At 40.8% G+C, this 25,267-nt stretch overlaps 1 protein-coding gene and 1 pseudogene across 1 annotated transcript in view; one reads left to right on the forward strand and one right to left on the reverse strand.

The window, feature by feature from the left end:
- AHCYL2 (adenosylhomocysteinase like 2) overlaps positions 1-25,267 on the forward strand; it is a 149,291-nt gene that overhangs the window by 67,214 nt on the left and 56,810 nt on the right.
- Positions 2,804-5,776, reverse strand: LOC118497175 (annotated as a pseudogene).

The following is a 25,267-nucleotide window of genomic DNA, read 5'->3' on the forward strand; positions in this document are numbered from 1 at the left end:
ATAAAAACCTTATCATACAATCCAGCAGTCACGCTTATTGGTATTTGCCCAAATGAGTTGAAAACCTAGGTCCATACATAGATGTTTATAGCAGCTTTACTCATAATTGTCAAAACTCAGAAGCAAGTGAATGGATAAATAAAATGTAGTACATTTAGACAAAAACATGGAAGAACCTGAAGTCCATATTACTAAGGGAAAGAAGCCAGTCTGAAAAGGCTACTGTATGATTCCAACTCTATGACTTTCTGTAAAAGGCAAAACTTAGGAGACAGTGAAAAGATCAGCGGTTGCCAGGAACTGGGTGAGGGGGCAGTAGAAGAGATGAGTAGGCAGAGCACAGAGGATTTTTAGGGCAGTGAAAGTGTTCTGTATGATAGTATAATGGCTGTGGATAAATGTCATTGTACATTTGCCAGATCCAGAAAATGTGCATCCCCAAGAGTGAACCCTAATGTAGACTGTGGACTTCAGGTGATGTCGATGTGTCAGTGTAGGTCCATCCATTGGAACAGACGCGCCACTCTGGTGCAGGAGGTCGGTAGTGGGAGAGGTTGTGTATATTAGGGGTAGGGGGTATATGAGGACTGCCTGAACTTCTTGTTCAGTTTGCTGTGAACCTAAAACTCTAAAAAGTCCGTTTAGAAATAAAAAACCGCTGTAATAAGAAACTGTGTGGAGACAGGTCAAATAACTCAGGACTGTTAGTCTAAACTTGAAATCATAAACTAATACTCGAGCATTCATAGGTCTTTATTTTCAGTTGTTTGCTACTACTTAATGGGGAGGTTTTGCTTCCCTTGCTCATTTTCACCACCTCTGTCAAGTTTTTTTACAGTGATAGCGAACAGTTATAATCCTTGGAAAGATATAATTATAGCCTGATGGATGTATAGATAGAAATGTCTGAATTTTTATATTGCCAGGGATAAGAAATGATGAGAGAAACACCCAGCTCCAATAGTTAAGACATTAATTTCACTGAGATACGGACTATTTGAGTCTCCTTTCACTTGTATTTCTTTTACCTTGTTTACTTTTATACCCAAGTACTTAAAAGCTTTTCAGACAGATTCTGTACATTCATCTGCTTTGAATACCAGGGTCTCTCTCCTCTCTGGGTTCCAAAACAATTTCTGAAAAAAATGGGGAAGGGATATTGGATTATACTGATTAATACAAAAGAGCCTGTGAAACTAAGGTGCAGTAAGATGAATGGGCTAGCATCTGCCTGGTAGATACTCTTCCCTCATTTCTTATTGCACACAGGTTTTTTTGGGGGGTGGGAGGGGAATGGCAAAAGTCATTTTTCCCAAAAAGAATAATACTTCTGGATGTTTTTAGTATAGATGTTCTCACACATGTGTGAACTGTGATATATAGAAGAATATTCACTACAGTATTATCATGGTAATTTACAAATAGCAAACTACAGGAAATGATCTAAATGCCCATTGGTAGGAGACTGGTCAAATAAATACTGGTACATCTCTAAAATAGAGTAATGTGCAGAAGTTAAAAAGAATGAGGCAGCACTGCACACACCGATACGGGACAGTCTTCAAGCTGATGTTGAAAGGGGAAGGACTAGAACTGTCTTTTTCTGTGTGTGTGTATATATGCTTTTATGCAAAACATATCTCTAGAAAAAAACTCAGTGAGAGAATTTCCCTCTAGAGAGGATAATCAGGTGCTGAAGGAAAGAGGAAGAATGAGAGAATTTTCACAATATACTCTTTATGTCTCTTGAACTTCGTGCCATGAACCTTTGTTACTAGTTAAAACAAATTTTAAGAAACCTTATAGACTTGTCCTGAGGATTAAATGAGTCATGTACCCTCCGTGTCTGTAGGCTCTGCATCCCAACCCTGGACGGAAAATATTGGGGGAAAAGTCAATGTTACATTGTTGTTGACTTGTACTACATGGTTAAGCCTGTGGTTGGTATGGTTGGGGACTTTTTTTTCCCTGTCATTATTCCCTAGACAATACATACAACTATTTACATACCACTTACTTTGTATTGGGTATTATAAGTAATCTAGAGATGATTTAAAGTATGTGGGAGGATATGCATAGGTTACACACAAATTCTGCCACTTTATATAAGGGACTTGAGCACCCTCAGATTTGGGTATCTGTAGGGGGTCCGGGAACCAATCCCCCGTGATACCAAGGGATGAATGCAATCTCTTGCAGAGCTGCCTGGCATATAGTAGTTAATAAATGATAGCCTTTGTTCTTGCCCTTTCCCTCCAACTCCATAATCACTGTTTGGAACATTACCACAATTTTTCTTCTTCACCTAGGCCAGAGTGATTTTGAACTGCCAATCAGTGGATCTATGAGCTTTTTGAAATGTGTACCAAATTTTGTGTAAGTATATGCAGATGCCAGACTTTGTAGATTCTAGAGAGAGGGTCTGTGGCTTTCATTCAATTTTCTAAGGAGTGTGCCATGACCCTAAACAGTTAAGACACTTTGATCTAAGCCATTTTCAATTTTCTATTTCCTTCAACCAGAAAAGACTCTGTTGTCAGAGAGTTTTCTCTTTATAACTAAGGAGATACTATGGCTAGTATTTTCCCTCTTTTTTTTTTTTTTAAGATTTTATTTATTTATTTTTAGAGAAAGGAGAAAGAGAGGGAGAGAAACATCAATGTGTGGTTGCCTCTCCCATGCCCCCACCAGGGACCTGGCCTGCAGCCCAGGCATGTGCCCTGGCTGGGAATTGAACTAGCGACCCTTTGCTTTGAAGTCCGGCGCTCAGTCCACTGAGCCACACCAGTCAGGGCACATTTTCCCTCTTAACTATCTTTTCTAGTTCCATGTTTTCTAATTATGTCATGTTTTGCACAAGTAATTTAAATCCCCTAGCTTTCCATTTCTTTCCTATATGATGAAGTGATTAATCTGGATAAACTCAGGGGTTCTCTTTACTTTGAAAATGTTATGGTTCTATTTATATTTACTATGTGCGGGCTTTAAAAATTAGAAGTGTTATCATAAACCAAGACAAACACTTTTTCTAGGAATAAACCTTAGACAGAGGCCAAAATCTGAAGTAAGGGATGAAGGTGCCAGTACATGCGAGCCTGATCCCAAACTGAATACCATGGTTTATTTCCATGTCAGAAATAAAGGTACCTTACTAATGAGGTAGGGCTGTGTATGGTGCTCTGGTGGCTGTGTAAGGCAGAGGTGATGTCTCTGTAAAAAGAGTTCCTTCTCAAGGACTTTTGTCTGTTTTATTTTGTGGACGAGGGAGAAAAGTAGATATAATAACCTGTGAGTTGTAGTTCTGTACCAAGAATTGCTTTGAACGGTACTGACCATTCTGCATTACCGGCTAGTTCCATGAATCAGAGTCACAACCTCCTTGTTTGACCTCCACGTGCACACTTCATCAGTTGTGCAAGTGACCATCCACACTGCCGCACAACCCGGCTACTCAGAACCACTCACCCCAGTCTCTGTGGTTCTCAGCTGTGTTTACTTTCTTTAAATTAAAATGCTGAGCTTCTTTCACGTGTATATTTTCGTTTCCCCACCACTTCTGTTTGACCACCATGACTACTGTGTCCTATCGTCACATTCCACACACACCTAAAAGCAAGCAAAGGGTGGATTTCCACCTTTAAAACTAAACAGGCATTTTGGACAACACATCTTGGCAGTGGAACCTGGACAACATTTATCAGACATGGTAGGGAAAGTTCTTACTCCTCGTTATAAAATAGACAGCTAGAAATTTTTAACAAACTGTTTAAACTGTTTTCTTAAAGACTTCCTCCACTGCCAGTGATCTTAATCAGTCGAGGTCAGCCATCCACAAGCAGTTATTTACATAATTGATGACTTTGGCTTCCACTTGGAGAAGAGAGCCACTTTCTTCTATGCTTGCTTGTATTTTTGCTTTAATGTCTTCTACAGAACTACATCCTTTGGGTGTTTTAGGAGACTTTTTCCTCTGTGTGTGTGTGTGTCCCTCAGGGATTCTTGAACTTTTGATCTTAGTGTTGATGGTTTTGAGTCTTCTGCATTATGGTTTTATTTTTCTGCATTTTTGGCTGGAGTATTTTGTATAGGTTTCTTTGCTGGACCTCCTTCTTCAGTTCTTCATCAAAAGCATCATCTTTACCATCAACTTCATCAGCAGCGAGTTTTACTTTTCCTGTGGAACCTCGCTGCCACTTGCAGGGGCAGAGCACTGCCAGCTGTAGTTAAGAGTGTCCCACCCTCCTTCTCTTCACCTGCTGCCTCTACACCTGCTCCACAGCTTCTGCCCACTGAAGTGCACCGGCCCTGAACCACACTTCAACCTTAACACCACACAGGCCGTGTTATTGCAAAGCCACCAAGGAGGTTTGTTGGCTGTACAGACATTTTCAGACTTGCCAGTGTTACTTTAATTGGACTTTCCCCATAATTCATTGTCTCCACTTCAACAATGTGCAGTTCGTCCTTTGCAGCAGCCCCTAAACTGACCATTCTTAAAGATACTTGGTGTTCATTTTCATCATTATTCACACTAAAATGATCATCTTTGTCAGCCTTTAAGTTCACAACTGAAAAGATAGTTCTGGGGCATCAGGGGGCTCACGTCCATGGCCATCAAATCTTCCATGGGGTGGTGGCACAGGCTTAGGTGGGAGAAGGTGGATGGAGATAGAGATTACTTCTCTGCAGAACGGATGTGCAGGACGGCATCACACGGGGGTCAACTGTGTTACCTTTTGCCTGTTGTTTTGAAAGGCCTAAGAGAGGATGGAATTTTTGACTTCCAGGGTAGTTCAGAGTTAATAAGAGTTCATTCAACAGGCATGTGAAGTTAAGGGCGTTTCAGGCACCGTGCACAGGTACCTAGATTCTGGTCTTTGCTCTGCCTCTCACTAGCTGTGATCTTAGGTCAGTTCCTTAACCTGTCTGTGCTTCGGTTTTCTTTTTTATAAAACAGTGACACAAAAGCACCTACCTCATAGGTTATTAGAAGGATAATACACACCAAGACTACGTAGTATTTGGAATGTAGAGAGTATTCTTTAAATAAATGTACTCCTTTTTTCCTTATTGTTGTTAAAGGCATGGAGACATTAAGCACCATGACTGTTTTGGAGGCTTAAAGAGTTAGATACAATATAACATTCTTCAAGATCCAATCTACTATTTCCCCAGTGAACCTTCCCACAAGCTTGAGCTGTGTTGCTGCCCCTATTTGGTGGGTATTGTTCTCTCTGGAACTACTAGGCCTTCCAAGTTAAAGGCTGTATATTTTCAACAAATGTATACTGAGTATCTGTATGTATCAGACATTAAGCTCCGTGAGCAATACAGATAAGGCCCCTGCTCTCTTGAAGATTAAATTCTAGGATGGGAAAACAAAAAAAAAGACAAGTGATTTCAGATAGTGGTAAGTAATTGAAGAAAATAAGATGGGTTCAGGGTGTTGGGGGCAGGGCCAGATAGGATGATCAGGGGGAGCCTTAAAGGGGCGACATGTGACTTGACTCCTTAAGGATGAATTCCTTGGACTGTGCGTGACACCTGCTATACCTCAGCTCTGCCTACTCTGAGTCCTGCCCGAGTCTCAATCATTTCCTTCAGGTTACCTGAGAGCAGTAGCAGCTGACACACTGCTTGTTCGGCTGTAGCTCTGCTGCTTTCCCTCCCTCTCTCCACAAGAGTGAGCTCTTGAGCGGACCTGACTTATTTTTTTAAGTCAGTGAATGAATTTATTCTTTTCTTTTTAATTTTATTTTTCAATTACAGTTTACATTCAGTGCAATTTTGTATTAGTTTCAGGTATACAGCATAGTGGTTAGACAATCATATGCTTTACAAAGTGTTTCACGCAATATCTCCAGTACTCACCTGGCACCATACATAGTCATTACGGTATTATTGACGGTATCCCCCATTCTGTGCTTTACATCCACCCCTCCGACTTTTGTGTAACTACCAAGTTGTACTTTTGAATCCCTTCTCTTCTTTCACCCAGTCCCCTTCCCTCTGGCAACCGTCAGTCTGTTTTCTGTGTCTATGAATCTGAGCTGACTTTTGAATCTAGCAACAACTCTAAAGATTTTTTTTATCTTTAAAGAAAGGGGAAGAGAGGGAGAGAAACATTGATCAGTCGCCGCTTGCACACCCCCAGCCAGGGTCCTGTCCTGTGACCCGGGCATGTGCCCTGACCGGAAATTCAGCCAGAGACCTTTCACTTGGCGGGACCACCCCAACACACTGAGCCACACCAGCCAGGGCAGCACCTTTATTCTTTATCTGCTCATGTTTCAGTTTGATACCTGGGCTTTTTAAACAGAATACTACCATCCCTAGATATTCCTCTTGGGAATATGTGATGTTCATTTCCTTATTAGGCTCCCTTAGTAAGTAGTAAGTTTGAGACAGAGTTCATTGTAAACACTAGGAATGCCTGGTCACCATAATAGGTGATGTAGGAATTCTAAAGAGTAGTCAATTCAGAGATATTCCAAATATTTCTGACAAAAGTAAATTTTACTGAGGAGAATCCAGGCTTCCCAAAGCTAGGTGGCAGCTAGAAAAAATATCATGCTCTCTCTTTTAAAAAAGTTGTTTTAATTGATTTTAGAGAAAAAGAGAAAGGGAGGGAGAGAGAGAGAAAGAGAAACACTGATTTGTTGTTCCACTTATTCCTGCATTCATTGGTTGATTCTTGTATGTGCTGTGACTGGGATCGAACCCACAACGTTAGCCCATTGGAACAATACTCTAACCAACTGACATACCAGCCAGGGCTGTCATGCACTCTTTTTAACATTTGCTCAGTAACACAGTGATAACCTTCCAACCACCTTTCTTTGAGAGCTAACCTATTCTGTTATCTCACAGTCAGAATAGCCTTGATACTTTTGGTGACTACTTTAAGGAAACGATCCTCTGTTGCACTTGGTAAGTCAGAAAGTAAGAAACAGTTTCTTGAGTTGAAGGGCCTCATGGGAGGGGTTGGTGGGAGTAAGCCGTTTGTAAAGAGACTGGGTTTCCTGGGTTCCACACAGAGACGTGAAACAGGTTGAGTAAAGTTGTTGATTATCAGAATGAAGAGCCAATTCTCTCCCCAGAATACTTTGGGGCATAAATTTCATAGCCGTGATCTCTTTGTGTATGCCCAGGTCCTCTGTTGTTTTCTTGACAGTAAAGAAAAAAAGGAGAGAAAAGCATAGCAGCTCAGAATTAGGTCTCAGTCATTGGTTCTCTGAGCTTTCAGGCTGCCCCGGCTGCGTTGTTTCTCTGGAGGTGGGAGATTCTGCCCAGAAGGATCACCTGGATTTTTTTCTCTCCTTGTCAGGTACCTGTCTGAATCACAATGAAAGGATATTCTTACTATTTTTAGAAGAACAATGGGCCCCTTTACTGCCTACTAATTATTTCAACAACATTTATAACTCCTATGTAGACTCTAGGCCTAATCCCAAAGGTTTATGTGTTCTATTCAGTTTTTCATCTCTGGTTCTTCTGGAAGAATTTAGGATGACTTTCATTTAAGTGGTGATTTGGGGTCACTTCATCTTTGTATTGAGCCAGTCTTCATGGTGTATGACACATTCTAAAGAGCTCTTCTTGTTTCTCTTGGAAATATTCAATTCCTAAGTGGGGATGGCTGGGGGTGGGGGGAGAATGGAGACAACTGTACTTAAACAACAAGAAAAAAAAGAAAATACTCAATTCCATTTTCTTAACTAAAATGGCACCATAGCAATTGAAAATTACTCTGTTTAAGATAAAATATTATTACCAACCATAAACCTGAAGGATATTATTTTCGAGTTTTATATTACACATTTTCTCAGATTATTTGGGTTAGATTCTTCTCTTCCATGAGTCAGAGAACTCTCAGTATGTTAGTTTCATCTTTTTCGGTATCTTTAGATATAAGATGGTACAGCTGTAGGTTGAAAAAATATCTTCTGATCTTTTTATTAAAAAAATTTTTTAATCCTCACCTGAGAATATGTTTATTAACTTTAGAGAGAGAGGAAAGGAGAGAGCTAAAGAAAGAAAGAAACATAGATTGATTGTCTCTCTTACATGCCTGTCTGGGGATCAAACCTGCAACCCAGACATGTGCCCTGACCAGGAATAAGACCCGTGACCCTTTGGTGTACAGGAGGATGCTCCAACCAACTGAGCTACCCAGCCAGGGCTTCTGATCTATTTAAAAGCATACAATTCATCCTTAAATATAAAAAATTATAAATAAATATTCTACTTTAGAATATTATTAAATTCTAAAATAGTAACAGTTTAATTAAAAAAATTTTAAAGGGTTGAAAAAAGTTTTTGAATATTGTTAGAAAGAAGTCAACAATGCGTACTTCTTATTTGTATTTCCACATAGGCACAAGGAAATCTTTGGGATTTAAAAATAATAGTTTAGCCCTGGCTGGTGTAGCTCAGTGGATTGAGCAGGGGCTGCGAACCAAAGTATCACAAGTTCGATTCCCAGTCAGGGTACGTGCCTGGGTTGCAGGCCATGACCCCCAGCAACCGCACATTGATGTTTCTCCTTCTCTCTCCCTCTCTTCCCTCTATAAAAATAAATAAATAAAATATTTTTAAAAATAAAATAAAAATAATAGTTTATTGAATGATAATGAAGTTAGAGATATAGCAGGTATAACTGAAGATAGTAGTTGCATAGTAGCAGTAATGAGCTGAAAACACTTTTATTTACATCCTAATCCAATCTTTTTGGTAAATTTTAGAGAACACAAAAATACAGACACATGCATTCCCATTAGCTGGCACAGTGATGACATCATCACAAATCATACAGCTTCTGGAAAACGCCACTCTACACTCCTGAGAGAATGAAAAGTGACAAAGACAAATAACATTTTAGGATTATTATGAAAATACTTTTGACTTTGAAACCCCCTGAATAAAAAAGGGGGAAGGTAAAAATAAGGAAATCCCCACTGTTAATGGCAGAGGTTATTGAAGCGTGTAAGATTGAAGAGACTTTTCTGAGATACCCATTTACAGGCAAAAAGGGAAATTCAGGTCTTACACAAAGGCCTTGTTAAACCCCAGGCCTCCCACCGGTCTCTAGCACCTCTTACATCAGTGTTCTCAAAGTGTGCTCCCTGGATTCCAGGATGGGGAGGGGGGACACGTCAAAGCTGTTTTTGTAATGTTAACATGTTACTTGCCTTTTCCATTGTGTTGATGTGTGCACAAGTGGTACATAAACAATGGTGGATAACACTGCTAGTGCCTTCCCTGTTAAGGCTTTGGCGCCAGACTCTTAGTTGTCATTGTATTCTTCATTGCTGTGCACTTGCCGCTAAAGTTTTTTTCCCATTTCACTTAAGAATGTCCTTGATGAAGCAATTAAAATAATACTTATTATTATTTATTATTATTAGTCTAATCCTCACCCAAGGATGCACTTATTGACTTTAGAAAGAGAGGGCATGGGGCGTTTTCTGTGTCCACATAAATATTTCACAGGTGTTCCACACTTAACATGCCCACAGTAGAACTTTTGACTTTTCCCATGATACATTACCTTTTTCACCCCACCCAAATTTTTTTCATCCAGGTAAATTGCCTTCCCTCAGTTGTCCCCACTAGAATTGAAAGTCATTTTTCCTTTTCTCTCACCTCTTACATCCAATTCATGAGCAAGTCTTATGAGTTCTGCATTTGAAATTACCCCAAAATTCATCTGCTTTTCTCCATCTTTGTTAATATCGGCCTACTCCTGGTTACCATCATCTTTTGGTTTGGTCCTTGCTTAAAATCCTTTAATGAGCCCTGGCTGGTGTAGCTCGGTGGACTGAGCATAGGCTGTAAATTAAGGGTTGCTGGTTCAATTCCCAGTCAGGGCACATATCTGCGGTGTGGGTTAGGTCCCCAGTGGGAGCCATGTGACAGGCAACCCTACATTGATGTTTTCTCCCTCCCTCCCCCTCTCTCTAAAAATAAATAAAATTTAAAAAAACAAAACAAAACAAAAAATCCTTTAATGACATCCATTAGAATGAAATCCAGAATCTTTATATTGGCTTATAAGGCCCTTCATGCTTGGGCTTTTTCCTGTCTTTGCAACCTCATTCTACCTCTCATTCACAAAATTCTTACCACACAAATTATCTTTCCATTCCTTAAACATTCCAAATGTTTTTCTTAAATTAGAGTCTTTCTCTTATCCTTCTGGTCCTAGCTAAAGTATTATCACTTTAAAAATGCCTTTCTTGATCATGCTATTGAAGGAAATTTGTTTTGTTTTGTTTTGTTTGCTTTTACACTTTACACTGGTCATTTCCTTTATAGCACTACCATAAATTTAATTATTCCAGGCTACAAAGGAAACTGAGAAGGAAGGTATCTTGGAGGTGAAAGAAATGATGGAATAACATTAGGAAAGCCAAGGGGAGAGAGAGTCTTTCAGGAAGAAGGTACTAATAATGTCAAAACCCTGAGAGGTAAAGTAAGGTAAAAAGTCTTCATTATATTTAGCAACAAGGACATAATGACTTTGGCATAAAAAGTTTCAGTAGATTGCAGGAGCCAGACTGTAGTAGATTGAGGAGTGAATGGAAAGTAAAGATTGGGGATATAGTGAACTTAGAAAGCCAACATGTTTCTCTCTGAAGTAAGTATAGAGAGTAGCATTTGCTGCAAGGGGAAGGTGGAAGATTTCCTTGGGGGACAGGAGAAACCCGAACACATTCTGTGCTGATGGGAAGAAGTCAACAGAGAGTGAAAGGTTGAAGAAACATAAGCGAGAGGGAATGCTTGATAGAGAATTGTCCCTTAGAAGGTAAGGGAGAATTTGATCCAGAACACTGGTTGGAGGGGTCAGGTTTAGATGGTGTACAGTCTGTTCAGGCCGCCATAACAAAATACCACAGACTGGGCAGCGTAAATAGCACAAATACGTTTTCTGGAGGCTAGAAGTCTGAGATCAGGAGCTATCAGGATTCGTTTCTGATGAGGTGTCTCTTTCTGGTTTATAGATGCCTGCCTTCTCCCTGTGTCTTCACAGTGCCTTGCCTCTGTGTGCCAGACAGAGAGCAAGCTGAGCTAGCTTGCTTTCTCTCTCTCTCTCTTTTTTTTTTTTTTTTTTTAGAGAGGGAAGGGAGAGGGGGAGAGAGAGAGAGAGAGAGAAACCTCAATGTGCAGTTACTGGGGGCCATGGCCTACAACCCAGGCATGTGCCCTGACTGGGAGTTGAACCAGCGACTGTTTGGTTCACAGCCTGTACTCAATCCAGTGAGCTATGTCAGCCAGGTGAGCTAGCTTTCTGGTATCTCCTCATAAAAATGATAATCCCATGAGGTTAAGACTACCATTAATGACCTCATTAGCTTTAATTACTCTCCTATGAGCCCTGTTGCCAAATACAGTCACATTGAGAGTTAGGGCTTCAACATAGATGTTTGGGGAATACAATTTGGTCCATAAACAGAAGGGAAGAGAGAATTCTCTTCCATTAAAACAGGAGGGAGGATTTCCACATGTACCCAGGCCCAGCAGAGGGAGCCACAACCTATGGGTCATTGATAGCTCTAAACATAGCTCTAAACAGGTTGCCCAGGGCTAATCACAGGCAGCATCTGACATAGGTTTGCACCAGAGTCTTTGCAGAGCTACCTAATGCGGAGAAACAACCACAAAGAGGCAGCCAAAATGAGGAGACAAAGAAACAGGCCCCAAGTGAAATAACAAGAGAATTCCCCAAAAGAAGAACTAAATAAAATGGAGGTAAGAAGTTTATCAGATATAGAGTTCAAGGTAATGATTGTGAGGATGCTCAATGGCATGAAAAAGGACATAGAACCCATAAAAAAGTGTCAATCAGAAATGAAAACTGCAATATCTTAAATGAAGAGCACACTGGAAGGAATAAATAATAGGTTAGATGAAACAGAGGATCGAATCAGTGATTTGGAAGATAAAGTAGAAAAAACATCTAATTGAAGCATCAAAAAGAAAAAAAGAATTTAAAAAATGAGGATAGTATAAGGGACATTTGGGACAATATGAAGGATAACAACATTCACAACATAGGGGCACGAGAAGGAGAAGAAAGAGAGCAAGAGATCGGAAACCTATTTGAAGAAATAATGACAGAAAGCCCCAACCTGGTGAAGGAAAAAGAACTCAAGTCCAGGAAGCACAGAGAGTCTCAGACAAGATGGACCCAAAGAGACCTACACCAAGACACATTGTAATTAAAATGGCAAAGGTTAAAGACAAGAAGAGAATCTTAAAAGCCACAAGAAAAAGGCAGTTTGGTACCTGTACCTACAAGGAAGCTATCCTAAAACTGTCAGCTGATTTCCCAACGGAAACATTTCAGGCCAAAAGGGAATGTCATGAAATACTCAAAGTGATGAAAAGCAAGGACCTACAACCAAGGCTGCTTTTCCCAGTAAGGCCATCATTTAAAATTGAAGGAGAGCCCTAACAGGTGTGGCTCAGTGGGTTGGGCATCATCCTGCAAACCAAAAGGTCACCGGTTTAATTCTCAGTCAGGGTACATGCCTAGGTTGCAGCCCAGGTCCCCTGTTGGGGGTGTGCAAGAGGCATTGATGTTTATATCAAGCATTGATGTTTCTCTCCCTCCCATACCCTCTCTCTAAAAATAAAAAAATAAAATATTTTTTAAAAGTTGAAGGAAAACTAAAGACCTTCCCAGACAAGAAAAAACTAAAGGAGTTTGTTACCACCAAACCAGTATTACAACAAGTGCCAAAGGGCTTGCCTAAACAAGACAGAGGAGGAGGAGCATAAAGAAAATGGCAATAAATACATATCATTCAATAATCACTGTAAATGTAAGTGGTTTAAATGCTCCAATCAAAAGACATAGGGTAACTAAATGGATAAAACAGGAGGGAGATAGGAAAACACAGTGTAGATAAGGTTGTAGGCTTTGGTGTCAAGTTGAAAAACATTTTTCCATTTAATGGTTTTCGTTTTCTCTGTGAAAAAGGAGCACAAGCAGTGTCCTGAGTGTAAGGGATAGATGTGCATTTGAGAAGAGTGGAGAATATTTGACAGCTGATATGGAGATGAGGAGAAATGACTGAGCAGGGGAACATGGCAGAATCACTAGGCCGTATTGACTTTGCTGCGTGCCTGGGGGGGTTTTGACCTTTCTGTGTGCCTGGGTGGTTTTCAGCAGCAGAGCTGCTGAAGTGTAGGCATGACTATTTGGTAGTGGTAGTCTTGCCTGTCTGAATACGGCCTTTTAAAAATCTTCATTGTGTAAGACCTCTTACAACCAGGGGTAGACTCCTGTTAACGCTACAGCATCAGCACACCTTTAAGATGATTGCGTTCTCTTCCATGGTCTTTGTCACTGCTAAACTTGGCAGAAGATTTTGACGAGACCATCTTTACCTTGTAACTTTATGGACCACAGAAGGTATTTACAGCATCTGTAGGCAAGAATTAGCTCATAACCTTTAAAAGTCAGAGCAAATTTGTCTTGAAATCATTTGGATCAAGTGATCAACAGCACAGCTGATCCCCAGTTATTCTTAGATTTTGTATTTGCAAATTTGCCTACTCACTGAAATTTATTTGTAATCCTACCATTAATACTTGTGGTTGTTTCTGCATTTTAGTGGGCACTCATGGACATGTGCACAGTGGCAGAAATTTGACTCACCCGACACGTATATTCCCTGCTGAGGTCAAACCAGGCAATGCTCTGCCTTCCCGTGTAAGCTGTCAGACTCTCCTCCAAGTGTTCTTCTCATGGTCTACGTAGTGCCATGTTTTTTGCTTTTTTGTGCTTTTTCTTAGGGGTTTCATTGTTTAAAATGTAGCTCAAATGTAGAGCTGAAGTGATGCCTGGTTTTCCTAAGCACAAAAATGACTGTGATAAGCTTTATAGAGACAATACGTAGGTTAGATAAGCTTCATTCAGCCAAGAGTTATTTGGTAAAATGTAAAAAGATGAACAACACCCAGCACTGGCAAGGATATAAAGTAACTGGAACACTACTGATATTCCGCCAGTAGGAACATAAATTAGTACAAGTACTTCGGAAATTTGCTTGATGGACCTAACTGAACATATGCATACCCTATCACCCAGCAAGTTCACTCCTTGATATACCTAACAGAAATGTTTTCATTTTCATATGAGCACGACATATGCAAGAATGTTCATAGCGATAATATTTTTCATGGCCCCCAAACTGCAAACAACTTTCAACAGGGGACTGACTGTGTTCAACAGATTATGAATATCCATGCAATGGGATGCTTTCCAGCAGTAAAAATAAGTGAGCTGCTAAGTGCAGCTTATTGTTCTTAGTGCAACTTGAATAACTTAGAAACATACTGAGCTGGAAAAACGCAGGCACTCGAGTGCGTCTCTTATGACATTTATGTCAGGTTCCAAACAGACAGAACTGGCCTGCTGAGATAATAATGGTGAGGGGAGGCCCTAGGGTGCTGGTAATGTTCCATTTCCTCATCTCGGTAAGCAGTTACATAGGTGTGCTTTCAAAATTTTGTCAAATTTTAACTTTTTTTTATTTACTTATTTTTTATTGTATTTTTTTCACCATCTATAGCCCCATACCCTCTTCCATCTCCACCCACCCCTCAAATTATAACTTTTTGATTGGTGTACTTTTTTTGTAGATAAGTTATGCTTCAATAATAAGTTTATTTAAAAAAAAAAAAAGAAGCCCTGGCTGGTATGGCTCAGTGGATTGAGTGCCAGCCTACAAACCAAAGGGTCAGAGGTTTAATTCCCTGTCAGGGCACATGCCTGGGTTGTGGGCAGGACCCCAGTTGGGGGTGCATGAGAGGCAACCACACATTGATATTTCTCTCCCTCTTTCTCCCTCCCTTCCTCTCTCTCTAAAAATAAATAAATACAGTCTTTAAAATAATTAAAGAATATAGTGAGAAGTCCACATTCTACATTTATTTGATAGCTTTATGCTTCATTATTTTACCTTGCACTGTCCCGTCCTCCCCTGCCCAACCCCTACTCTATGATAAAATTGAGGGCCCTGAATGTATATTCCTTCTCACTCTTATTCTGGTTATTTTCAAGTTCAAGAGGAGGTTTCCAAGTTTAAGCTTGACTTCTCTTTGAGGACAGTTTTAGCTATAGGTACTAACTGTGTAACAAATTGAACCCTGACCTAAATAGAGTTCTATTTAGCTGTGTCAGGAAAATTGAGGGTTTAAGTCCACACTCCACTCCCAGCCCAGATTCTAAGGGACTGAACAGGGAGTGGAAAAGGTGGTACCTGCTTTAGTGTACTGTGTCTCTATATTGCTTAATTGATTACCTGAGGAACAGGGATTGGATGAGTGAGTGGCAAGGACATACATGTAGCTGTACTAGGCATATTTTTATTAATAGTGACGTTTCTATTTATGGTTTTATTAGTTCTTATTCATATCTAAGTCCCTTTTCCTTCCTTTACCCTTCAGATGATTGTCCTATATTTTATTTATTTTGGGCTTTACTCTGAGCTAGCTGTTCTTTAAGTCATTTTTCCCTCTACTCATATTCATTGGTTATTTACTATGTATGAGGCACTTGAACAAGACACATAATCTCTGCCCTCAGACAGTTTGAAGTTCTAGTGTGGAAATAGACAAATGATCAATTATATTGTCAAAACTGATATGTGCTACGATAGAGACGAATCTGGGGGATTTCTCAGCAACTCACAGAATTAATTCTTAACCTAGACCAGGAGGTAGAAACATGCACTTAAGGAAATTACAGAAGAGGTAAATTTTGAAAGAGAGAGAAAGAGAGAGAGAAAGTGTGTGTGTGTGTGTGTGTGTGTGTGTGTGTGTTTCAGAGGATGTGGGGGAATTCTGAGAGCAGAGGCTTAGGAGATACGCAGAGGCTAAGTCATGAGGAAGGGTCATGCTAAGGAGTCCGGATTTTATTTGGCAGATGGTGGGGAGCTATTCAGGCACTCTGAGCGGGGAAGTGATGTGATCAGGATTGAAAATGATCGTGCTGGTGATAATCACATAAAAATAAGTTAATTGAATAAACTGAAGTAGGCTTTTCCAGGGATGGAGCGATCTGGGGCCTTGTCAAAGATCAGACCCATCAGTGTTGGCATCATCCTGAGAGCTCTTAAAACTGTAAAATCTTGGGACCTATTCCAGACTTAGTAAAATCAAAACCAGCATTTTAACAAGATCTCCAAATAATGTGTAGGCACATTCAAGTCTAAGAAGCACTGATTTAGATGGATATGATGATGGTTAGGCTTTAGACAGCTGGTAAGAAGAAAGGACAGGTTGCAAGAGATAGTACGGAGTGCACGTTCTTCTGTTTAGAGGAGCCTTCTCAGCCCTCCTCCTCACAAGTACACACCCAGTCCCCTCTACTCCTCCTTTACCTTTCAGCTTAAACGGAGCTTCTCTGATGCCACGCTCCCAGGACACACGATGGCCTTGTAGTCCCGTAGCACCTGCACTTCCCTTATCACTTTTCATTTTTTCTTGCCATTGCTTATGCAGTTGCCTGTATTCCTCCCCTAGACTCTAAGCTCTCTGAGGTCAGGGGCTGTCTTACTTTGCTGCCTGGCACATGATAGACACCCAGGCAGTACTTGTGGTTTGATGGAATGAATTCGCCATGTATAAGAAGAGAAGGTGGATTTGGGTGTGTTGGGGGATGGTACCTGTTACATTTATTAATAGCAACAGTGAGTAGCACTGGCCTGTCCCAGACACTGTTCCAAGTGCATTATATGTATTAATTTATCTGATCCTCTCAGCAGTCCCATAGGGGTAGATACTCTTTTTTTTTTTTTAATTTTTGTTAATGAAGTTAGGTATTATTTACATTATTAAAATATATTAAAATTTTTGCTTTTTATTTTTATTAATTTTTTTCAATTAGAGTTTACATTCAATATTATTTTATATTAGTTTTAGGTGTGCAGCGTAGTGGTTAGACAGTCATGTACTTTACACAGTGTTCCCCCTGAAGGGGTAGATATTCTTTTTTTTTTTTTTTTTAATTAAATCTTCCTTATTGTTATTCTATTATAGTTGTCCCAATTCTTCCCCTTCGCCCTCCTCCGCCCATCCTACCTGCCCCACCCCCCACACACAGATATTCTTAATATCCTCTTTACAGTTGACAAAGCTGAAGCACGAGGAGGGTCAGGGATTCGCCCGAGGTTACGCGGTAGGTGGTGAGTCAAGATTTCGCACTGGGCGGTCTGGTGCTGCTCTGGTTTGTCTGGTTTCGGACAAAACAGCTTCCTGGCACTATGTGAAGTGCTTTCCATGTATTTGAACGCACTATTTAATCTTTATAGCGTCAAAGTGAGGAAGGTATTGTTATCTTGTTTTACAGATGAGATCACAAAGGCTTAAAAACTTACATAGCTTACCCAAAGATACAGAGCTAGTAAGTGACGGAGCACTTAAAACCCAAGCCTTGAAACCCAAGGCTCTCCAACTCTAAAGCCTGTGGTCTTTACCAGTAATGACGATGCCTCCGTGTGGAGTCTGAAATACCTGTGGGATATGAGACTTAAGACCACTGAGGAACTGGCAGGTAGGATGCCTCACATTTAGGTGGGGGGTAGGGGGACGCCTTACTTCCAGTCACTCTGGTAGCACTGGTTTTCAAGTCTGAAGGGGCAAGGGAGATTTGAGGCCTAGCAGTTGCAGCCAGCCTCATAATTGGCCAGGTGGAATTTTGAACTCAGATGGTTAGGAACCTTAGCCTCTACAATAAGCTGTCACCTAGATGACTAAGGAGTAGTTATTGCTTTTTCTTATGGCTTCAGAGAAACGAGATGGATTAGAAACACTGAATGTCAGCACTGGAAGGAACCAATGCTGACCTTCCGCAGTCCACTGGTACCCATTTCCCCTCCTTTATAGTAAGCACATTGCAGAAGGAGAGTAATTAGGTGACTTGCCAAAGTCTAATAAAACCATTAGCAACAAGCCAGAAATAGAGGATGGGGTCACATTCTTATGTTCTTTGCCTTGTGCCTTATGACTCTCTAGGTTGAAGATTTATCACTTCTTGTTTAAAACTGTTCTGCCATTATTCTTACTTCTTTACCACTGCCTGGTTCTTTTTGACTTTGACCCCTGGAAATATTAACTTCTTGCCCTTTTGCCCTCTGGCTCCAAGCATATACCCTCTCTGACAAGTCTGGCTTATCTTCCTTAATGATGAAGCTGCTATCAGATTTCCCCCGATAGGAACATAACTGGCGTGTGGAACTTTAAATTGTTCTTCTTGGAGTTAAAATGTGATTCTTTCAAGCTGTACACACATCGGTCAAATTTTGTAAAGGAGAAGACTGGGTGCAGTTTGTATAGCTTTTTTGAAGTTGCAAACTCCTCTCCTAGGTGCTAAGGGTGATTAGTTAGATAATCAGGGGCAGCGGTTGTCACTCCGTCCTTGTACCTTCTGAGGCACGTTATGGCAAAATGAAATTCGATCAGAAAAAGATGATAACTAGCACTTACGCCCATACCTTAGGCCTGACCCAGCCCCACCCAGTTAATAGACCTTTAGTTCTACGATAACTGCAGTTTTTGTTTTTATTTCAGAGAGGTGAAGATTGCACAGCATGACAGCAAAGACCTACCATTTTCTTTTGTTACAGAAGGGTGTAGTGAGGCTGCAGTTTCAGATGAAGTCTATTTTAGTTATAACCTACACACACACACAAATATGTTACAACTGAAATGACATTTGGTTTAGCTTTCCAAAGTGATGTATTTTTTAAAAATTTTTAAAATTGACTATAGATAGAAAGAAAGAAAGAAACAAACAAACAATGATTTGTTGTTCCACTTATTTATGCATCCATTGGTTGCCTCTTCTATGGACCCTGAACGGGGATCAAACCCACAACCTTGGTTTATCAGAATGACGCTCTTACCAACTGAGCCACCTGGCCAGGGCCTCAAAGTGATATATTTTACACGTGTTTATTCTTTTATTCACAATCCTGGTTTCCTTAAAGTCAGTTTTGTCCATGTTTTAACACTACCATGAGCATAGTCATATTCCAGTTATTTAATAAATGATTATGTAGAAAATATTAATAGGAGCACCAATAATGTAGTAATTTGCTATCCTTGAAATATTTTAAGGGTTGGGTTTCACTCTAGCAGTAAAATAGTCTTTTGCCCTCAATTTGTTTCTAAAAGCTTCCGTATGATGCAGGTCATAGTGGATAATAATTGATGCAGATCAAGCAATGGAAAGTGGGTTATATATTCCTGCAGAGATAATATTGTAATTAAGGATTAAAATGCTAGTAAAGACTCATCACAAATCAGTTACAGCTATGGTCAATAATACAACTATATATAACCTGGACATGTAAAATAATGTTTCAAATTCTATAAAATGCACATAAATATATCAGACACATTGATTAATATATTATATAATCAATAATAATATATTAGGCAACTTACCCCCAGAACACTATAAGGTATACATACAACATAAAAATTTGACAAGCCCTTACTATATGCCAGGCACTGTGGGCAAATCAAAGCTGGCCCAGCCCCGAAGATCCTGGAGCCTAACCAGGGACTACACGTGTACACAGTGAAAATAATATGAGGTGGTGTGAAGATAGTGACGTGACCAAAGAGTAATATTAGAGGAAAGGGAGATTCCTTTTTAGGTTAGATTCCATGGCAGAAGTATCATTTGAGCCGAACCTTGAGGAATTTGAGTAAGTAAAGCTCACTGAAGAAAAGGCAGAATGAATGCATTTCAGGTTGAGGAAGTAGCCTGAGCAAAGGGTACTGAGGTGGGAAGGGACAACGTAATGATGACATAAGTAAGAGCTCCCGTTTATTAAGTACTTGGTGTGTGCACACTTCCAGAGTCCTTGCTTCAGTCCCGCCCGTGAGACAGCTGTGATTATTCCCACTGTACAGATTAGAAGACGGGAGGGATGGAGAGGTTAAGTGGCAAAGCCAGGTTTCCAACCCAGGTCTGTTTCACTCCAAAACTAGTGCCCTTTGCTGCCATGCTCCACAGTCTTCACATTCAGGAAACAGCAGATAATACAGCTGACCTGCAGGTAGAGTCTATGTAGGGATGTGCAGTGGAAGATCCTCCTGGAAAGGTTTTATAAAGGGTTTCTAGGAGGCAGTGAACATGGACATGTAAGGATAGAAGAGAGGGTTGGTGGAGGAAGGCTCAAAAATAATTGGCAATTGCTTGTTCTGGGAACAAGGGTGAAGTCAAAGATGTGACTGAGGTTTTGTACCTGGTTGACAGGGGACAGAGGCAGAAAAGTGAGAAACAAAAGCTTGTTTGGAGGATGAAGGAAAGTAAAGATGGAGCAATCATTTTGGTTTTAGATATGCTGCATTTAAAACACAGATGAAAGATACCATGGGAAATTTAGGCAGCAGATGTAACTTCTCATTGTATTAAGTTTGAATTAAAGGGAGACCAGGGGACAATAACTGGAGGTTGTTTAGAGCTAGGGGTTTTTATCAAAATTGACACCCTGACATCAGAGGGGCCTTCTCGCTCCTGCATTTCACCAACTTTCTGTGTCTTATCACTCAAATTGCTCCTTCACTCCTTAGCACCTCTATGACTACAACTTCTTTTACATTCACTGCTGCTGTTCCTTATTCTTATTGCATTTAATCCCCACCTGCCCTGTGATCTCTAATCCTTCAACACCTCTGCATACACCTGGCCCACAGTCCCCTTCTGTTTTCACTTTCCTTTCTTTCTAGTCTGTACCTCCGGGTCAGCCATCTGAATTCTGCCCTCTCTGGCATCTTACAGCACCTCCTCCCCCTGGATATTACCTTCCTCTCCTCTCCACATCAAAGGACTATCTTCTTAGCCAGTGAAGGCCCTAGCGTGCAATGAACCTGTAATTCTAACTATAATATTATGACTGTCAGCTCCAGAGAAATGATCCTCTGCAGTGGGAACTGACACTATTCAAGAGTCCTTGATTCTTGAAGAGGACCAAAGGAGGCCATATCTTGTTGGGCTTCTTTTGTGCCTGAAATCTATGGCACTTTTACTGGAATGAATAAGAAAGTAAAATAGGTTAGGTCACTTTTTTTCTAGTTTTGTCTTCTTTCCAAACATCCGAAATATGCAGAGCAGAGAGCTGGTATGGCATAAAGAGGAAACTGCTCCTGAGGTCCCTTCAGGTTGCAGTGTATACAGCTACTGTGTTGGCATCCTGTTTCCTCCTGAAACTTACTGACCTGTGAGTAAAAACCGGCATTGGATGGGGACTCTGAGGCAGCACTCCTCCTGACCCCAAACCCTGGCTGCCTCTACACCTACGCTGTGCTAGCTCTGACTAGCCCTAGGGAAGCAGCTAATTGACAATTGGCGCCCATGCTGTTGTTGGAGCTGAAAGCCTTCATGTACATAGCACGGAGAGCCAGCAGAGGGAGTTGCAGTCCTAACACTTTCTTAAAGAGCCTCTAATAAGCTCGGATTTTGCGAGAGATCTTCCCTGGCTCCATCCGACTCTCCCGAATCTCCTGTGCAGTAAGAATTTAACCCGAGTTTGGTGCCAAACCCCTGGTGTGAGCAGACGGGGAGCTTCTGCATAGCTGTTTAAACTTGAGAGCCATAAGGAACTTTTATTTTAAGGAAACGCCTATTTACCGTACTGATCAGGCAACTCTTGAGAAATGGGAGTGCCTTCTTGACCTCGATCCTTATTGATTTTGGTATCAGCACCTGCAATGACGTGTACGGAGGATCTGGAGAAAATTAACAAGCGCCTACAGTCTCTGGGAAAGGGAGGAAGCCTGACTGTTGCCGCAGAAAGTCCCCACTGGGGAGCTGGGGGTAGAGTGGGTAGCATTACACAGTGAGTGCCCCGTAGGAAGTTCAGTGCCTGGGTGCAGAACCTCGCATCAGCTCTGACTTTGAATCAGAAACAGAAGCTTTGAAGCTAACCACTAAGGGACTAGGTAGGCAGTTAAAGAATGATCTTGATTTGAATAGGAAGTCTGTGTGAAAGGGGATACAGCTTCTGCCAGACACTGTGAGCTTCTGAATCACTAGGTTAGGTTCTGCTTTGGGGAGCTCAGAAAGCCCCGGCATTTCCAAACCAGCTTTCCCTTTTGCTTCAGGACATATATTCCCCAAGCCTGCACTATGGAGAAGTGGGACGGTAATGAGGGCACCTCAGCTTTTCACATGCCCGAGTGGATGGTGAGTTCTTTCGTCACTTTGCTTTTCCTTCTGTTTCTTGATAATGAGGCCACCAGCTCTGACAGGTGACAGAGATCATCTGTGAGAAATTCCTACCAAGACCTGTGGTTGGGGAAAAAGTTATTACTCTAATTTCTGATTATTTTCTATGTCTAGGATCGCCCCTGTTTCTTAATTACAAGTGGGGGAAGCTGGGGAAGGTCTGAGAGCTGCCTGGGCAGAGTCAGCTTCTTGCCTAGCTGTGCTGGGCCGGAGCCCCTACTGCTGCTGGTGCACTGCATGGGTTGTGTTACCCTGTGGATTGCTTTGCATTCGATTTATAGGCCGATACTTTGTTTGTTTCTCATGTGGATAGAAAAAAAGAAAAGAGTGCAGGCATACCTCACTTTACTGTGTTTCACAGATGTTGCATACTTTTTAAGATTTTATTTATTTATTTTTAGAGAATGGGAGGGAAGGAGAAAGAGATGGAGAGAAACATCAGCGTGTGTTTGCTTCTTGCATGCTCCCCAGTGGGGGACCTGGCCTGCAACCCAGGCATGTGCCCTGACTGGGAATAAAACTGGTGACCCTTGGTTCACAGGCTGGCACTCAATCCACTGAGCCACACCAGCCAGGGCAGATGTTGCATTTTTTACCAACTGAAGGCAAGAACCCTGCACCAGCAAAAAGAGCAGGACTTGCCTTATTGCAATTCTTGCTTCACTGCAGTGGTCTCGACCAGCAATTTTCAACCATTTTCATCTCATGACACACATAAAGTAATTACTAGAATTCTGTAGCACATCAAAAATATATATTTTTACCAATCTGACAAAAAATAGGTGTAATTTTAATTCATTCACACCAGATGACTGTTGTTGTGTTGGCTGTTGTCATTTTTAAAAAAAAAATATTTTTATTTATTTACTTCTTAGAGGAGAAGGGAGGGAGGGAAAGAGTGTGTGAAATATAGATCAATTGGTTGCCTCTCCCATGCCCCCAACTGGGGAGTCTGGTCTGCGACCCAGGCATGTGCTGTGACTGGGAATCAAACCTGCGACCTTTTGGTTTGCAGGCTGGCACTCAGTCCACTGAGCCACACCAGCCAGAGCTGTTGTCATTTTAAAAAATTTGACAGTCTAAGGGAAAAGAGGTCAGTGCCTCTGACTAAATAATCAGATATTATGTTTAAAAATTCTTACAGGCCCTGGCTGGGTAGCTTAGTTGGTTAGAGCATCGTCCCAATATGCCAGTGTTGTGGGTTCAATCCCTGGTCAGGGAACATAGAAGAATCAGGATGCACAAATAAATGGAACAACAAATCGATGTTTCTCTCTCTCTCTCTCTCTCTCTCTCTTCCTCTCTTCCTTTCTCCCTAAAAATCAATAAATAAAAAATTAAAGACAAATTCTTACAGCATACCTTTTGAAAATCGCTGCCTTAGGTAGAACCCACAATATCTTTGAAGTGTGCCTGTAGTGGGGGGCGCGGGGTGGACCCAGAGCTCCCAGAAGTGGTGCGTTCTCAAGTCTCTGAAAAGATTTGAGACATTTCTCCCCCACCTGCCCGTGTTTTTCCCTCTCCAGTCAAAACATTTCCCCAAATATTCTTTATGTGTGTATGTCTAAAAGGTAGCAACTACAGCTGCTTTAGTAGCATTCTTCAAAACATATTAGCCTGATAAAGGTTTTTAATATAACGGTAAGAAGGACTTATTTGTTGCTAAGAACTACCACCTAAAACCTAATGTTTTACATCCATTGTCACCTTTGATTTTAAAAAGAGCAACCAGCCCTGGCTGGGTGGCTTCGTTGTTTGGAGTGTTGTCCTGTACACCAAAAGGTTGCGAGTTGGTCCCCAGTCAGGATGCATACCTGGGGTGCCAGTTCGGGTCCTGGCGGGGTGCATGTGGGAGGTGGCTGCTTGGTGTTTCTCTCTCACGCCAATGACTCCCCCACTCCTCCCTCCACTTCCTTTCTCTCTAATCAATGAACATATCTTCAGGTGAGGATTAAAAAAGAAAAGGAAAGTGTATTTAAAAATAAATGAAAAGAGCAACGATTCTTATGTTCCTAACTGTGGTTTCTTGTAGGTTTAGACTGATTTCTTACAGTCTGTGCCGTCTTGTGTTTTATATATACATATGTGGTTTATACATGTACATACATACATGAAATTACGGACTTAAATAAATAACCATCAATGCAATTGAATATATAGTAAGTCTAACAAAGGCCCGACTGAGGAGCCCATATTTCAACTCTCATTGTTACAACTATTGTTTATTCTTTTTCTTGGGTTATTGCTGTTGTTGTTTTTGAAAATTTTGCTTCAGAATCTTGAGCTGAGCTTTAAAATGTTTGATAGAAAGAAATCCTACCAATCCATAGGCTTATTTCAAATAATATAGTGCTTTAGAATTCATGGAAAGGATTCATATAATAATTCTAGTTTGGTTTTTTAATCACCAGCTACTCACTAATAACATGAAAGGGGAGCAAGAAATCTGGTTTCGTTGGGGGACGGGGAGGGACCACAGTAAGATACTGAGCTTTGGTTCTCCTCTAAAGGAGTGTTACAGAAGAATTCCACGGAACAGCAGTGTGTCAACTCAGAACCAATGCAAGTTTTTATAGTAACTCTTAATCTTGTAACAGTCCTCACTGTCTTACCTGCTAAGTACATCTTCAACAGGAGCTCCTACTGAACTTTTACCCACTGATCTTCTTTTTATGTTTGTGAACAAGGAAACTGTCCTAAAGGAGTTAGTGCGACTGTTACTTAAGGGGTTTGACTTAGGACTTCCCAGCTTTTAGAAAACATTCTTTAAAGCACAGATCTGCTCTGTTTTCAGCACAGTATCTCTCACTTGGTGATTTCTTGGTCATTCTCTCTCAACAACTAGAAAAAATACCTTTGATCAGTAGGTTTGTTTTAAACAAAAACAATAAGAAAGAGTAGGGAGGGGCTTATCTTCAATAATTCAGTTTTTTCATCTGTTATATTTTCTTGCCAAAAGACTTAATCTCTTGAGGCTTTCTTTCACACACTGCTTAAATCATTAGTTTCTGACCT

This window comes from Phyllostomus discolor, chromosome 10 (assembly GCF_004126475.2).
Source record: "Phyllostomus discolor isolate MPI-MPIP mPhyDis1 chromosome 10, mPhyDis1.pri.v3, whole genome shotgun sequence".
Taxonomy (NCBI): Eukaryota; Metazoa; Chordata; class Mammalia; order Chiroptera; family Phyllostomidae; genus Phyllostomus; species Phyllostomus discolor.